This window comes from Pseudopodoces humilis, chromosome 26, assembly GCF_049639895.1.
Source record: "Pseudopodoces humilis isolate 2021_Gansu_Grassland_sample_001 chromosome 26, ASM4963989v1, whole genome shotgun sequence".
Lineage (NCBI taxonomy): Eukaryota > Metazoa > Chordata > Aves > Passeriformes > Paridae > Pseudopodoces > Pseudopodoces humilis.
In genome coordinates, this window is record NC_142225.1 from 406,442 (window position 1) to 422,010 (window position 15,569).

Sequence of the window (15,569 nt, forward strand, 5' to 3'; positions counted from 1 at the left end):
CAGCAGTGCAGGGACATCTGAGGACAGTGACATTACAGGGTGGCTGGGGGCAAGGCTCAAGCACTGGAGCCCTGTCTGCTCTGTCCAAATCCACATTGAGCAGGGTCACATCTTCAACCCACACCCTTCAGGTGCAAAGTGAGCCCCCAAAATGAGCCCCAGCCAAAGCCCACCTGGCACACCCAGTACACCCAGCACAGCCAGAGCCACAGTGCTGCAGGAAGGACTCATCCTACTCCTGTCTGGCTTTTTAAACCTTGTTTCATGCAAGAAGGACTTTCTGCTGGAGTCTCTTCCCTGCACATCCCAACTCCTGATGCAGGGGAGGATCCTGGTGCCCATTCACTGCACCAGTGAGGTGGAGGGGCTGGAGATGCTGTGCTTTAGAAGGAAAATCTAAAGGAAGAAATGTTCCTCTTTAGCTGAATTGTGGGATTCACTCAGCCCTTATTAAGCATCAGAGGAACCACAGAAAGTACCTCAAAAATAGCCTGCCATGGAAAAACTCCATCTGGAGCTCATTCCTCCTGGATATAGGCCACAAGGAAGATATAAGTGATATAAAAGTCCAGTTCCCTCCAGAAATCCCAAGTACTGGAAAAGATCAGGAAGAATAAATCAAGGTTTGCATGAATGTGACGAGCTGTGTTGGATCCAACACGGAGCTCTACCCCTGAGGGCTTCACCCAGCATGGGATGAGCAAAGAAAGGGAGCAGAGGAAACACCATGTCCCACCATTGCTCCCCTTGTTTGGGGACTGGAGAAAACAGGGAAAGCTTCAAACAGAGGGAAGCAACACCAAATTGCTCCAGCAAGTGTGGGGAGTGTGGTGGTTTGCAGAGGGGTGGCAGCCCTCCCCCATGGCAGCAGAGCTCCCATCTGGGCATGTTTCTTCTCAAAATCCAGCATCAGGTATTAGTTCAACTCAATTTCTAATTTCTCTCTAATTCTAATTCTAATCCTCCCTCTCAAAAATGTCAGCTCTGTGGAGCCCAGCTAATGCTGGGCACCATGAAGTGTCCTTGGTGGCACAGGAGCCCCAGGAGCTCTGCCCTTGTCCTCACTGTGCTACCCACAACCTCCCATAGCCATCCCAGCTCACCCAAGGAGGACCCCAACCATGGCATCATCGAGCCTGACCCCCTGCTTCTGTCCATCACCCCCCAAAGGACACCCAAAAAAACACTGAACCCATTTTATCCTTTAACCCCAAGCCCCTGGGAACAGCACTCTGCCACCCCCAGGACTGTGGAGGCTCCTACATACCCTGAGTTCACAGGATCCCAGACTGGATTGGGTTGGAAGGGGCCTTTAAGCCCATCCTGTTCCACCCCCTGCCAAGGGACACCTTCCACTATCCCAGGCTGCTCCAAGCCCTGTCCAACCCAGGAACAACCCCCTGGGCTACCCCAGGAGGTTAGAGTAGGATCTGAGCAATCCCTAAGACACCCCCAGGAGAGGAGGGACATATCTGCAGCTCAGCAGGCTTTCAAAGGAATGAAATGGGGGTAATCACACTGCTGCACCACTGGTGGGAAGAGCTGCAGGAGGGATGATTTCCTGTCTGGTCCCCCTGTTTGCTCCTGTGGACACTCAAAAACGTGGGGGCCAGGACACCTTAAACTCCCTTGGAGGGGAGTGAAGGGAAGGGGATATCCCAATGCCTTGGAAAACATCTGCTGCTTGAGCTGAGGATGTTGTGTGCTCCCTGTTAAAAGCCAAGAGCGTATCAAAGCTCACCAGGCAAAAGGACATATGTGGGGCTGGGAATCTCTCTCCACACACAACCCAAGCCCAGCAGCTGAGCCAACGCTTTCCAGAGGATTTAGTGACCATTTCTGCATACAGCTTTAAATTTCTGGCTCTTTTACACTGGTTTTGGAGCCTGTACACCCCCAGCACCTGCTCCTGCAGGTGTGGGAGCAGGCAGAGCCCAGCTCCAGCAGCACTGGTTGTGGGTTTCAGGCTGTCCCTGAGCCCCAGCGCTCTGCAGTGCCAGCCTGTGCTGCTGCAGAGCTGCAGCCCCTGCAGGGCAGCACAGCAGAAATCCCAGCATGTGTCAGGACTGGTGGGATGCTCACCCAAGCAGAAGCAGCTCCCTGCCCAGCCTCCTGTGGCCTCCTCCCACCTCCCCAGGGTCAGAGCTGCCTACAGGCACCAGCCCACCCGAGGTGACCTTCAGCTGTGCTGCCGATACGGGGAACATTCGCTGAGTGATGCCCACACGTGAACACCTCACACAGAACTCCCTCACCTTGTCTCCTCTGGCTAAATGCACCAATTTATCTTCAGCAGCTCTGGGAGGTGCCTGGTTTGGACAGCTAGAATCGCTTCCCTGCCGAAATATAGCAATTCCAGGCCAGCTCACCTGAGTGATGATTGCTGCCAGGCTCCATCTGGCCACCACCCCAAGAGGACCTTCAGCCCATGAAGACATAGCAGCAACACCTCCCTGGTGCAGGAATGCACCCAGTGCAGGTGCTCAGAAGGATGGAATTTACCCTGCATCCAGCTGGTCTGTAACTGGAGGTGGGACTTGTGTGCCTTGTCCTTTGCAGAGTGCTTGGTCCTGCTGAAGAACATGGTGGGCTCTGAAGAAGGTGGTGGACTTGGGGCTTGACAGGCGAAGCGCTCCCAGAAGCTCTGGGAATGCACATTAACAGCCACCCTGCAGATCTCCCACCCTCATGGCACAGCACGAGGTGCTGTCCAAAAGCCCTTTCTCCCCTCCAACATCACAACCACAGTTGTTGGTCACCATCTTTCAGTTTAGCAGAGCCACCTTCACCTGCCTGGACCTGCTCAGAGACGACAGGAGCTCCAGGGCTGGGCTCACATCCAGCAGAGGCCATACAGCCTCTCCCAGGGTGCTCCCAGCCCAGATGTGGAGTGAACCTGAACAGGATTCATCTCTCCCTACAGCCAAAGCCACCTTCCTCCCTGGCACTGGGTCCCTTTGGCACCTCTGCATGTCCAAATCCTTCCACACACAGAGTGGGGATGGATCCCAGCCCACCTTGCTCCTTGCCCTCAGAGATTTCTGAAGAGCATCAGCCAGTTCTGAGGGCTGAAATGAGATAAGGGCCTAAATGTTCCAGAGATAAGGTGGAATCTACTTCCTGAAGCTCAAGAACCAAACACCCTCCCAAGCTGGATCTCACCATCACCTCTGCCCTTTGCAAAGTATGTGGCATCCTCCAGCTGTGTCTGGTCTGGGGAACATGGGGCAGGGCAAGGCAAGAGGGTTTCTGGGTCAATCCAAGTCTCCTGAGGGGAAACAGATGGGCTTTCTGCTGGGGACTGATGTTCTGAAAAGCAATTACACATGAAGACATCCCCAACAGACTCTGCTCTGCTCTGGCCCAGAGCCCAAGTCATCCTGGGCTTGGATTTTAATTAGCCCCGTTTTGATATCTGCTCTCTCTTCCCTCCAGATAATGATTTAATTATTACAGACATGTCTTCAAATTAGCAGCTTCCTCAGTGGATTATTCAGATCTCCTCAATTACAGAGCCCACCTCACCACCATCACAAGAGAGGCTGGAGAGAACAAAGGAAGCCCAAAACACTTGGAAAGAGGATGGAAAGAGGAACCATGCAAGCACCTCTACAAGCAGGGACCACTGCCAAGCCCTTCTCCTCTGTTTATCCAGGTCTGTCACAGCTGGACAGGAAACCTTGCTGCAAACCACACCCAAAGAGCTGCAGCATGTGTGACCATGGCCCTGTCCTCTCACCAGGCCTTTGTAAGCCAGGTGAAAAGGACATGGGATGAGCTGGGACATGGAGCCACCTCTGTGCATCCCCCTCTAATGGGATCACAAGTTTGGGGATCCCCCAGCAGAAGGGACCCTGTGGGGACCTGGTGAGGACCCACTGAGAGACTACAGCCCTTGTGCTGGGTGTCACCCAGTAAGCTCCTCACCTTGGGACCACAGGAGAGATGGGATCAGGCAGGAAACAGGGAATGGGGACCAGGAAGTGGGAATGGCAAGTCAAATCTCCTCCAGCACTGGGACTGGGCAAGGGCCTGGGGCTCAGCCAGGCTCCAGGTCTGAGGAATGCTGGTTCAAGAGAAATCAGCAGAACAGGCTGCCAAAATAAACACCAGAGGTAAATGCAAAGTGAAGGAATGGGGAAAGCTGCTTCAGAGTGCAGCTCTACAGCACACTTGGTGCCAAGGAGCACGAACTCACCTGCACAGGAGAGAAGTCCCCAGCTGAACTGCCAGGCAGACACTCACTACCATTGCTCCCTCACTGTGAGGGGTGGGCAGAGCATCTCCAGGCTGCACCAATTCCCAGCAAACTCTCCTACCCAGCCTGGCACAGACTCACAAAATATTCTGAGCTGGAAGGGGCAGTCCCTGTCCGCAGGGTGGGCTGGGACAGGAGAGGACACTCTCAAGAGGTGCTCCATCCCTTGCTGCAAAGGGCAACAAGCTCCAAGGACCCCCCAAGAAGCACCTTGGCCTTTTCCACTAACATACTCGAGCTCCTGACTCCACCCAGGACCCCCAAGATTTCCCTCCCCAGCATTGCTACAATCTCCACGTTCCTATCAAATGAACCAGATTTTGCAGCAGCCACTGGAAAAGCTCTACTGCCTCTCCCTGCTATAGCACAGGAAGGAGCAGAAAATCTCCTCTGGCTCCCCTGTCACTGCAGTTTACACTCCAGGAGATCAGCTTAAAGCAGCTGCAGCTCCTGCTGCTGCAGGAAAAGCCCTCAAGCACAGCCACGTGTGAGTCTGCACCTGCAAACACAGCCCAGGCCTCCCAAATCCCAGGCAAACCCTGCATTTGTGAGGCTGGATCCTCCTCTGGGTCCCTTCCTGAGCTCAGGAAAAGCAGCTGCACAGCACAAATAGCCCTGTGCTGTGGCCTGGTATCCCAGCTCATGGGCTGGGGGTGCAGCCCTGCTGTTCCTCATATTCCTGGTGGGATTTACAGCCCTGTTCTCTGGGCAATGAGCTTCAGCCCTGCACCACTGGCCCCGTGCCCCACACCCCTCCAGGGTGTCCCCTGGCTCTGTCCTCTCCAGCAGCCATCACAAATCCTGGAGCATTCCAAGCTCTCCACCCCATCAGAGACCAACACACTCAAGAGCAAACAGGGGGACAGAAAAAGCCACAATGCAACAAGGCTTTTGGTTTAATTTCCTTAAGAAACCAGGCTAAAGAAGATGGGAGTGGAAGTGACACACAGAAACATCAGAAGGATTTTCATTAACCCGATCAAACCTCCTGGAATATGATAAGAGAGGCAATAACAGACACCTCCCCTCTGGCCAAAGACAAAGAAAGGCTTCCTAGTTATGAAGAAGATGAAGAAAATTGGAGTAAAAGAAAGGAAATTACTCAAAAATGGCTGAAATGTCAGCTGTTATTAAAAAGCCTTCACGTGGAGAGAAATAATGAGTGATGAGAACAGGGGGATGAGATGGGGAAAGCTGAACAGACAGAGAACAAGTGAGGGAGCAACCACCCGAGAATGGCTCTGAAAGCCACGCTGGTGACTACAGGGGTGGGCTGAGCTCCAGAGCTGTGCCTGGGGTGACCAGTGAGAAATTTGGGGTCCTGAGAGGCTGTTCCTGCCAGGAGGGCGATAGCACTGCAGGTGACAGCAGCCCCGGGCTATCTCCTACCGACACAGTGAAATCCCCCCGGGTATTGAAATATCCTTCCAGAGGCTCTGATTCCACCCTCCTGGCACCCCTTCCACGCCGTCCCTGCTGTGCCCGCTCCAGGACGGAGACAGGGATGCTCCTGCTTCCCCGGGGCACCTGCAGCGCCTGCAGCACAGCCAGGGATGCAGCCGCCAGAATCAGCAGCAGCTGGCACCACCCAGGAGGGAACACCCATCCCTGGGAACCCCCAGGGACTCCTGGCACTGCCTGAAACAAAGCCCAGCCCTGTTCCCATCCCTGAACCCATCCCTGCTCCCGTCCCTGCTCCCGTCCCTGCTCCCGTCCCTGCTCCCATCCCTGAACCCATCCCTGCTCCCATCCCTGAACCCATCCCTGCTCCCATCCCTGAACCCATCCCTGCTCCCATCCCTGCTCCCATCCCTGAACCCATCCCTGAACCCATCCCTGAACCCATCCCTGAACCCATCCCTGCTCCCGTCCCTGCTCCCATCCCTGCTCCCGTCCCTGAACCCATCCCTGCTCCCGTCCCTGCTCCCGTCCCTGAACCCATCCCTGCTCCCGTCCCTGAACCCATCCGTGCACCCATCCCTGCACCCACCCCTGAACCCATCCCTGCACCCATCGCTGCTCCCAGCCCTGCTCCCATCCCTGCTCCCATCCCTGCTCCCGTCCCTGCTCCCGTCCCTGCTCCCGTCCCTGCTCCCATCCCTGCTCCCGTCCCTGAACCCATCCCTGCTCCCATCCCTGCTCCCGTCCCTGCTCCCATCCCTGCTCCCGTCCCTGAACCCATCCCTGCTCCCGTCCCTGCTCCCGTCCCTGAACCCATCCCTGCTCCCGTCCCTGCTCCCATCCCTGAACCCATCCCTGCTCCCATCCCTGCTCCCGTCCCTGCTGCCACAGGACAGCTCCTGTCCTGGGCCTGGAAGTTTTTATTTACAGACCATATCTACAACATATTTACAGAAGTTTTGGGAAGTAGCAAGTGCACTCAGCAGCTGTATCAGTGTGATCAGCCTCAATTCATGCCAGGGGGGATGAGGGACGGAGGGGGCATGAAGGTCCCAGCTGCCTGGGGGACTGGTTAAACCAGGGGCTTACAAACAGCTTCTGATCATGTTTTAGTGGCCACAGTGGTATTAAGTCAAAAGTTGGACTTGATTATCTTGGAAGTCTTTTCCAACCTTAATGATTCTACGAGTCTTTGATTGTATGATTTGGGGATAAATCCTGCAAATTCTCTTTTGGGAGAACAGACAAATGTCTAGCTCATGAATGACCACACAGGAGCTGCCCAAAGTCACTCTCCTGGTGTGCACTCTCCACCTGCACCAAGAGAAAAGAGAGAAAGCTCCAGGTGCAGGCAGCAGCATGGGAAGATCCTCCTGCTTCCTTCCCCACACCAGGGTTTTGGCAATTTGAGGCACGCCAGGGCAGCCCATGAGGAGTCAAGAGGAAGGAGACAGTCTGAGTGACGTCACTGAGTGACGGAGGATCTGACACACCTTGGACTGACAGCCCAGGGTGGCTCTTCCTGATGGCTCAGAGACATTTGTCTCCAGGCTGGGGCAGTGACAGGCCCTCCCTGGAACCTCTAGCCATTGGATTTCCTTTGAGTTGCAGTGGAGAGAGGAGGAAATCAAGCAGCCAGTGTCTGCCAGTGGGGCCAGTGACCGGCTTCCTCACCTTTCCAGCCTCAAAAATGAACACTATTTTCTCTGCAAGACTGGGGGAACTATCAGTGCTCGTGTCCATGGCCTGATGATGCTGCAGCACAGTGTAGGGCTCCCAGGGAGCAGCCAGCCCTTTGAGTGTGTTCCTTCAGCCCCTGCTCCTACACTGCTGCATTCCAGCCCTCTCATGAACTTCCCAGCACTAAACAGGGCAATCACATGGAGACAGAGACAGGAAAATCCAAATACCTTCAATCCAAGGTCTCCTAAAGAAACACATTCCTTTAGAGCATCACTCCTGTTTTACAGCTCAGCACTTCCCAGCTGTGCTAACTTCAGTTTGCACATCCATCAGCTCTGCTCCTGAATCCCTGTCGGTGCCACAAAGCCAGACTGTCACTTCCCCCCAAGATTACAGCAAGTGACATCAGCCCTTGGCTTCATTCATAGTTCAAGTGATGAGCTCTCCCTGCTCCACCACAAGCCAGCAGGGTCAGGAGGTTGAAAGCTGCTGCAGACAAGAGCCTGCTGCCTGCACACCAGTCTGCCCAGTGCCCTGTGTGAACTGGAAACATCAGCAAGCCCCCTGCATTCACCCACTGAACAGAGACTTGGCTCTCAAAGCAAAACAGGTGGCCACCTTTTCTGTATCCCACATCTCAAAGCCAGATGTGAAAGGTAAATTGTGTATTTACAAAGAGGAAGGAACAGACTCCCATGATACACACAGAGAGTTAACAGAGGGTTTTGAGGGTATTTTGCTTGATGCCACATGAAGTCCTCAAAACTCATCCTCTCCTCAATGAGCTAGGCCCTCAGTGGCCACCAGAGAAGGGGTCATCACTTCCCTCCTGGACCCCACACCCCTGATTATGAACACAACTCACAGCACGGAGAGCAAAGGTAATGAATGTCCATTTACTCCCAAATTGGTGCAGCTGCTGCGTTACCTAAAGGGCAGATCTGGAGGGCAGAGCGTGAGCCCTGGGAGCGCAGCAGATGTCCTGCACCGAGCCATGAGCAGCATCTCGGGCAGGAATGGAGGCTGTGCAATAACCAAGTCGCTGGAGAATTGAAGCGCTGGTATTTTTAGGCAGCAGGAGGACGTGTGGGAGAGCTCTCCCCGTGCAGGCTGATGCCATTTGCTGCAGGGCACTCGCAATGAGATTTATTGACAACGTGTGATTTGAAAGCAACACCGGCACTCCCGGAGAGCCAGGCCCTTATCAGCAGTGCTGGGGCTCACAGCAGCCTCAGTTCAGGAGACAAAATTTCTCTATTAACAAGTAAACATGAAGGACACACGTAACAAAAGCCATTTCTGCTTGCAGGGATGCTCTGGCTGCCAACTCCAAAAATGGCCACTGTGAAAGTCTGCTAACTAAACTAACTAGAAGCAGATGATGAAAAGCAAGAAAAAATGCTCTTTTTTTAATATGGCAGCCCAAAGTGTTGGCTGTAATTGAGTGATTATCGTCCAGGTTTTGATGCTGAGGAGAAGATTCTCTCTCCATCAAACGCAAGCTGCTCCCTGGGTGGCACATCTGGATGTCAGACAGGTAACAGCAGCAAAGCAAACCCTTTCTGGATCTGGGATCAAAGGAAAGACAGCTCAGGTCAGGAGAGATGAGTCTTCTGGCTCTAATTAAAGCCTGATGGGTCAAAATGGGTAAAGCCATGTGATTGAGCACATGGTGCATGGAGAGCCCAAGGCCCCCATTAGGGTTCTGGGAGGAGGCTCTCCAAGGGATGCTGGCAGTGACCTGAGACTCCAGCTCATGTCCCAGTAAAGGCACATCCGCTTCCAGGAGCTGCAGTGCTGGGGAGGAACATGGACAGCAGCTCTCCACAGGCACATGGGAATCTCCAGAACTTCCACCTATCCACTCTCTAGCACAGCCAGGTTTTCCAAGCAGCAAAGCTTGAAAATTTGGGTTGGTCAACACCCCCGTGGATCCTTCAGAGGGGCTTCCTCTACCCCCACATGGCCTTCTCAATCCTCCCCAGCCTGCCTTAGCCCAAATTGCTGGCAGATACAGCCCTGGCTGCAGGAGATGTGGGGATTGGGTCCCTTTTGCCCATCCAGCAGTGCATCCAGGCTGGACATCAGTGGAACTGATGCTCCAGTACCACAGCAACCTGGAGGGACAGGATCTCTACTGCTGCCAGCATCTCTGCACAGGGACATAGCCACCAGTGATTCCATCTCAGCCGGGTGGGAGACATGTCACCAGCACGCTGGCATGACAAAGGCTCCAGCAGCACTATGTCCCAGTGATTCCCACCCTGACAGATCCAAATTCATGGACAGAAACTAGCTGTGGCCACACTGGAATGCCCCAGGGAAACATTCCCTTCTGCAGATACAGGAGAAAAGCAAGATTTGGCTGTGCCACCCTCACACTTCACTCCCACCACCCCTTCCCAAGAGTAGGAGCTCAGCTTCACAGCATGCCAGGGAAAGCAAACACAGAAGGGAAAATCCAGGAGCACCAGAGCCACTACATCCTGCAGAGAAACCATCCCAGACACCGTGGCCCTTCCTGAGCTTCGGAACAACACCATGCCCAAAAGATCCCAGAAAGAGCTCCCTGCACTCCCCAAATCCAGGTGTCACGTAGGGAGACCCCAAGTGAGCTGGGTGCTCCTCAGGATGGAGCAGGAATTGTGAGGCACAAAGCCTCCCACCACCCCAGGACACAGGGCTCAGGTCTATCCCCAGGGACAGAGGGTGAGAGGGCACAGAGCCCATGTCCCCCGGCTCTGGCCTCATTTGAGCACCCCGAGTGGGCTCACAGGACACGGAGCCTCCAAGGTGGTTCCTGAGAGCTCCATCTGCAAACAGGAGCGCCATCCCCCAGTGTCTCCCAGGGAAACCACACCCGCACACGGCACTTGGTGTTATGTGGGGCAGTGTGGGACCAGAATAACTCCTCTCCTGGCTGATCAGCATGTGAATAAATCAGCCACAGCCAAAAATAACCTCTGGACATTTTTTGACTCCTTTCTGGAAAACAGTTTGGGGGAGATGCTTGAAAGAAGCCCACATCTACTTAGTTACAGCTGCCAGACACTGAATTACAGGGCAGATTAAGTGGATTACGGACTTTGCACAAGACCATCTTCCCTCTCTGTGCCCACAGCCCCGGCACTGGGAATGTCTGCACGCAGAGCAGTTCTAAGCACAAACACCAAGCATATTTAATTCATGAACAAGAGCCTGAGATCAGGTTTGTGACACCTGTGTTAATGCCACAGTGAGGCTATGAACACCTTCCCAATTCTGGAACCAGAAAGGCCGGGCTTTGGCAAAAGAAAATCCACGTGAGAATGCTCTGCTCTAATGAGACTCTGAAAAGGTGAGAGTTGGGCTGGGGCCAGCCATCCCCTTCTCCCAGGCTCCAGCCACCCCATGTTCAGCCCAGCTCCTTCCTCTGAACTATCGACCCTCTGTGCACCCCACGGCTGCAGAGTGTTTGCCCTGTCCCAGCACGTCATATCACGGTATGGCCAGGAGCAAATCTGGAATTGCAGAGAAAATTCCACCAGGAATTTCCAGCAGGAAAGGGTGGAAATGAGAAGTTCCAATGCATGCACCCGGCACACGGGCAACAATTCCGGGGGAGGGTCCCTTCCGAGCCGTGTCATCCTGGCCTGCGGAGGGATGCTGCCCTCTCTGGAAGGCGGGATGTGGAGTCCAGGCAGAGGAGCCTCCTTCCCTCCTTCCCTCCCTGCCTGCTGCTGTTTAAAGCGCTCGGTCGCGCTGCCAAAGCCGCAGGTCCCCGGGAGGAGCTCGGCCCCGGCCCGGCTCTGCCCCCGGGACCGCCGGCACCAGCGCTCGGCAGGAGCTGCAGGGCACAGGCACCCTGCAGAAAACATCCCGAGGATCTGCCCTCGCCTGGAAACCGCTGGGCACGGACAGGAGGATGGGGAAACCAGCTCTCATCTGCCACTTGTCTTCTTATTTTAATTTTTGAATGCAATTAAAGGCAGCCACCCAGCCAGCACCTCCTCGTGCTTGCTAAGAGAAGCATGGCAGGAACTGAAAACCAGAAGCAGGAAAAAAAAAATAAAAATCTGCATTTCAGATAAATTCCAGCCTTATCAGTCCTGCAGGATTACAGAACTGGAGACTGCGACCCACGAGCTGGTTAAAACAGCAGGGTGAAGATTCCGCTAAGGAAGGGCAACGTGGAGGACACAGGGTCAGTGGCTTTTGGAGAAGATTTGATATCCAGCTCCCAGATGCTCCTGTGGGATGGGAATCACTGGCCTGCCAGTGCTGCCCAGGGCTGAAGGGCAGCAAGGCTGCTCAAGGCATAGTTTTGCACAAAAATGAGAGAGAGATGAGCAGCCACTTCATTCATAAAACCACAGAATCCACATGGGCTGGAAGGGACCTTAAAGCTCAGCTCATTCCAGCCCCATGCCATGGGCAGGGACACCTCCTACTAATCCCAGGTTGCTCCAAGCCCTGTCAAATCAGGCCACGGACAATTCCAGGGATCATGGCTTCTCTGAGGAACTTGTGCCAGGGCCTCACCACCATCACAAGGAGGAATTCTTTCCCAGTATCTACTCTAGATCTCTCCTCTTTCAGTGTGGACCCTCTTGTCCTGTCACTCCATTGCCTTATGTAAAGTCCCTCTCCAGCTTCCTTGTAGTCCCTTCACACCCTGGAAGGGGCTGTGGGGTCTCCACACAACCTCCTCTCCTGCAGGCTGAGCTGCCCCAGCTTTTTCAGCCTGATTCCTCAGGACATTCTCACCCTACAAATGAACGCAAGGCTTTTACCCTGTCCCCACAAGGGTTTCAGCCTGCTTGACCACACAGCAAACAGAAATAAAATCTAATTATATCAGCACAACTTTTTTTAGCAAAGAGCCTTGAATCATTTTCCACAACTTCTGCTCCAGATGGGCCCAAGTGCAGACCTGTCCCCCAACACTGCAGTTGTTCCATGTGATATTTTCTCTCCTCCCTCCCAAATGCCAGCCCATGTGAGCACACCCACACAGGCACCCACCTCCAAGTCTTTCGTCTGCTCAGAAGAGGCCTTTAAGCACTGAAAACTCCCAGCCACATCCCCCAGGAGCCTGGCCAAGGCTTGGACCCACCTGCAGGGCCCACGGCAGAGCCCTCAGCCTGGCTCAGGTCTGTCACCCCACACCTGGTGTTTGGCACATCCCAGAAATCATCCATAAGGAGGGTGCTGTCATTCACACCTCTCTGGGAGGAAGCTGGGCAATGGATCCAACAGTCTTCTAACTCCATTTAATACTCAGAGACCTCACAGCTCAGTTTTGGGAGCCATTTGGCTCACCAGAGCATTCTTTAGGAGGAAATTAATTGTGAATTAAGGTTTCAAGGTTAGATAAAGAATACAGTATCCTTCTGCTTCCAGGCTTGCTGGAAACCCTGAAATGGCACTCCCCAGACAGAGAATGGACATCCATGTCAATGTCTCTCCATGGGCACAGAGTGGAGCCCTCCAGAGGCACTCCCAGTTGGGCCCCAATTTGAGTTCAGCTCCCTTTGAGGCTCCAAGAATGCCTCTCCCAGCTCCAGTGTTAACTTCCAGCTCCAGCACAGTGTCAGTTCTCAGCACTGGCTTAGGACCTCCACATCCTCACCCAGCACAGCGGGACCCACCGATTCGCGGTCACTCAGCCTCCTCCTCACCCCTGTCCTCATTCCAGCCCCCAGTGGGACCTGCCCCAAAGGACAAGACTTGCAAAAAGGTCCCTTCAAAGATGCAAATGAGAAGGGTTTCAGTGGGGGTTTTATCCCTGGTGTCTTTTGAGACAGCTGAGACAGGCAGGAACCCAAATCTCCAGCATGTCTAGTCCCTCTGCATCTGCACTGGAGCTGCTGCCAAGCACAGGTGGACCAAGCCACTGGTAAGGAGCAAGACCCAATCACCATGAAGACACAAAGCTGCACAGGATGAGATGTTTAATCCCACATCTGCCAAGCCACAGCTGAGCTGGACATTCCAGAAAGCCAGATCTGTCCATCAGTCCCACCACTGGTGTCTCAGGAACCTGCCAATTCAGAGGAACCCCCACCCTCCTGCTGGTGACAGGTCCCAGACAGCCTCTGCTCTGATTCCTGGGAAAGAGCTGCAGGAGGAGCAAGCGCTGAAGCTGGGAAGGCACCTGTGCACCTGAGCACCACAGGGTGCCAGGGGGACAGCAGCAGGTGACAGCATCACCTGTGCTGATGGCTCCCTAGCAGATCTCCAGGGAAGTCCCTGGACATCAGTCCTGTTCCCCAACCAGCACATGCACGGAGCAGTGCACCATGATGTCCCCAAGAGCACAGGTACCTGAGACTCTCAGACCATCAGAGACACAAAGACACCAACTTTCCACATCTTGCTGCATGGGCAGCACCACAAAACTCCCAAAACCACACAGGCACGTTCATCCAGGTCCCAAACTCTAGCTCACGCTTGCCTCTGGACCAGTTCCTGCTCACACAGTGGCTTGGTGATACCAGCAGAACGTCATTCCAGCGTCCAGCAGATGGTGGCAAACGAGGTACAATGAACACTTTGCCAACCCTGATTTGGCCAAAACCAGGGCCTCCCCAGAAGGGTTTGCACAGCTTTAACAAAATCCAGCTCCCTAAACCAATTGCTGCTCTAATGATGCAATTTAGGGGATAAACAAGCCCTTCAAGGCTGGTTATTCAGGAGCAAATAGTGCTGTCTGGAGGCAGCTTCCAGCAGCTGTGATGACACCAGCTATCAGAGGCTGGGAACCAGTGTGGGCACAGCTGGAGCTAGCCAGGCTGCCTGGATGATTTGCTGGTGTGTCCCCGAACACATGTGCCAATGTTCAGGCTGAACCACGTCCGTGAGCATCTTCCCAGTTCCGAGCTGGCCCAGCGTGGCAGGCATTTACCTGGTGCTGAGCTCCAGGAGCATCTGTGTGCTATCCATGAGCCAGTCTAGCCCAGAGCTTGGAGCCAGGCAGATGCTCAGTGGGGCTGACACAGAGCTTGGCACTGGGTGGATGCTCCAGGACTGGAGGCAGCACTGAAGGAGGCGGGAGGAAGCAGCGCTGGAAAATCAGAGGAGCGGGAGAAGGCCACGGTAGGATCAGGCTCACCAGCATTCCTGCCCTCACCTCAGTTTAAGGTAGAAGCTGGGGGAGGGGATGCAAAGGGACAGCTTGGGAGCATATGGGGGGCTGCCAGGGGCAGAGAGCAACTGAAAATCAAGGCCCCCTTTCCCCGCTCCTGGGTTACTCCTTAACTGCCCTCTCCCTGCCCCCCATGCGGCATCGGGGGATGTGCCCACACTTCACCCCCCTGCCTGCACACCCAGTGGGGATGAGGCAGTACATCTCCCCAGCTCTACCCCTGCTCTGGGGCCAGTGGATTGAGGGGAGCAACCCTGGCCCAAATGCTCGGTCTGTGGGTAAAGCCGGGGCACAGCAGGTCCCCCTTCCAACCCAGCTCGGGGTGAGAATGACACCCTCCGGCTCAGACTCAACCCAAGGGAAATGGGGAGCTCAGCACACCCTGACTCTGACACCCCTTCCAAGGGGTAACGGGGTGGGAGATGAAGCCCCCCGGAGCGAGTCAGCCCCTGCAAGGGGGGGCCAGAGCATCCCCCGGGGCACGGCAGGGCTGAGCATCCCCCCTGCGGCCCCACCCGGGGGGCAATGAGGAGCATCCCTAGTGGGGTGGGGGGTGAGGGGGGGGAGGAAGGCAGAGCATCCCCGGGGGAGGCAGAAAGGGAAGACAGCCCCGAGTCCAGCCCCACCGGGGAGACTGAGCATCTCCACGGGGGAGGCCAAGCATCCTCTTGGGATGCAGCAGAGCATCCCCGGGGGAGGCAATACGGGTAGAGCCCTCCGGGTCCGGCCCCACCGGAGGCGGGGGGCTGAGGACCCCCGGGCAGCCCCGCGGGGGTCACGGGGGCAGAGCTCCCCCCGGGCGGCCCCGCGAGGGGCTGAGCCTCCCCCGTGGGCAGCGCGGCCCCGCCCGCACTCACCGCCCGCCGAAGTCGCTGGAAGCCGCCGCTGCCGCCGCTGCCGCCCCGCCCTGCCCCGCCCACTGCGTCACCGGCCACGCCTGGCCACGCCCCCGGACACGCCCCAAAGGCCACGCCCCCGGGGGTCGGGGGTCGAGGCGGGACCCGGGGCCGGGGGTCCTCGCGGGGACAGGAACCTCGCTGGGGACACGATCCCCCGGAAAGGAGAGGAATTCCCCCTTGGGGCGTTGAAGACTTTCAGGAG

General features: G+C 55.4%; 1 protein-coding gene across 10 annotated transcripts in view; it reads right to left on the reverse strand.

Annotated features, from left to right (window-relative positions):
- Nucleotides 1-15,364, reverse strand: part of PPFIA4 (PPFI scaffold protein A4) — a 60,472-nt gene extending 45,108 nt beyond the window's left edge. For all 10 annotated transcript variants that reach the window (XM_088067080.1, XM_088067079.1, XM_088067078.1 and 7 more), the window contains exon 1: nucleotides 15,326-15,364. The gene's annotated coding sequence lies outside the window, so the exon portion shown is untranslated. The remainder of the gene's footprint in view (nucleotides 1-15,325) is intronic.
- Between the last annotated feature and the right edge of the window lie 205 nt (nucleotides 15,365-15,569).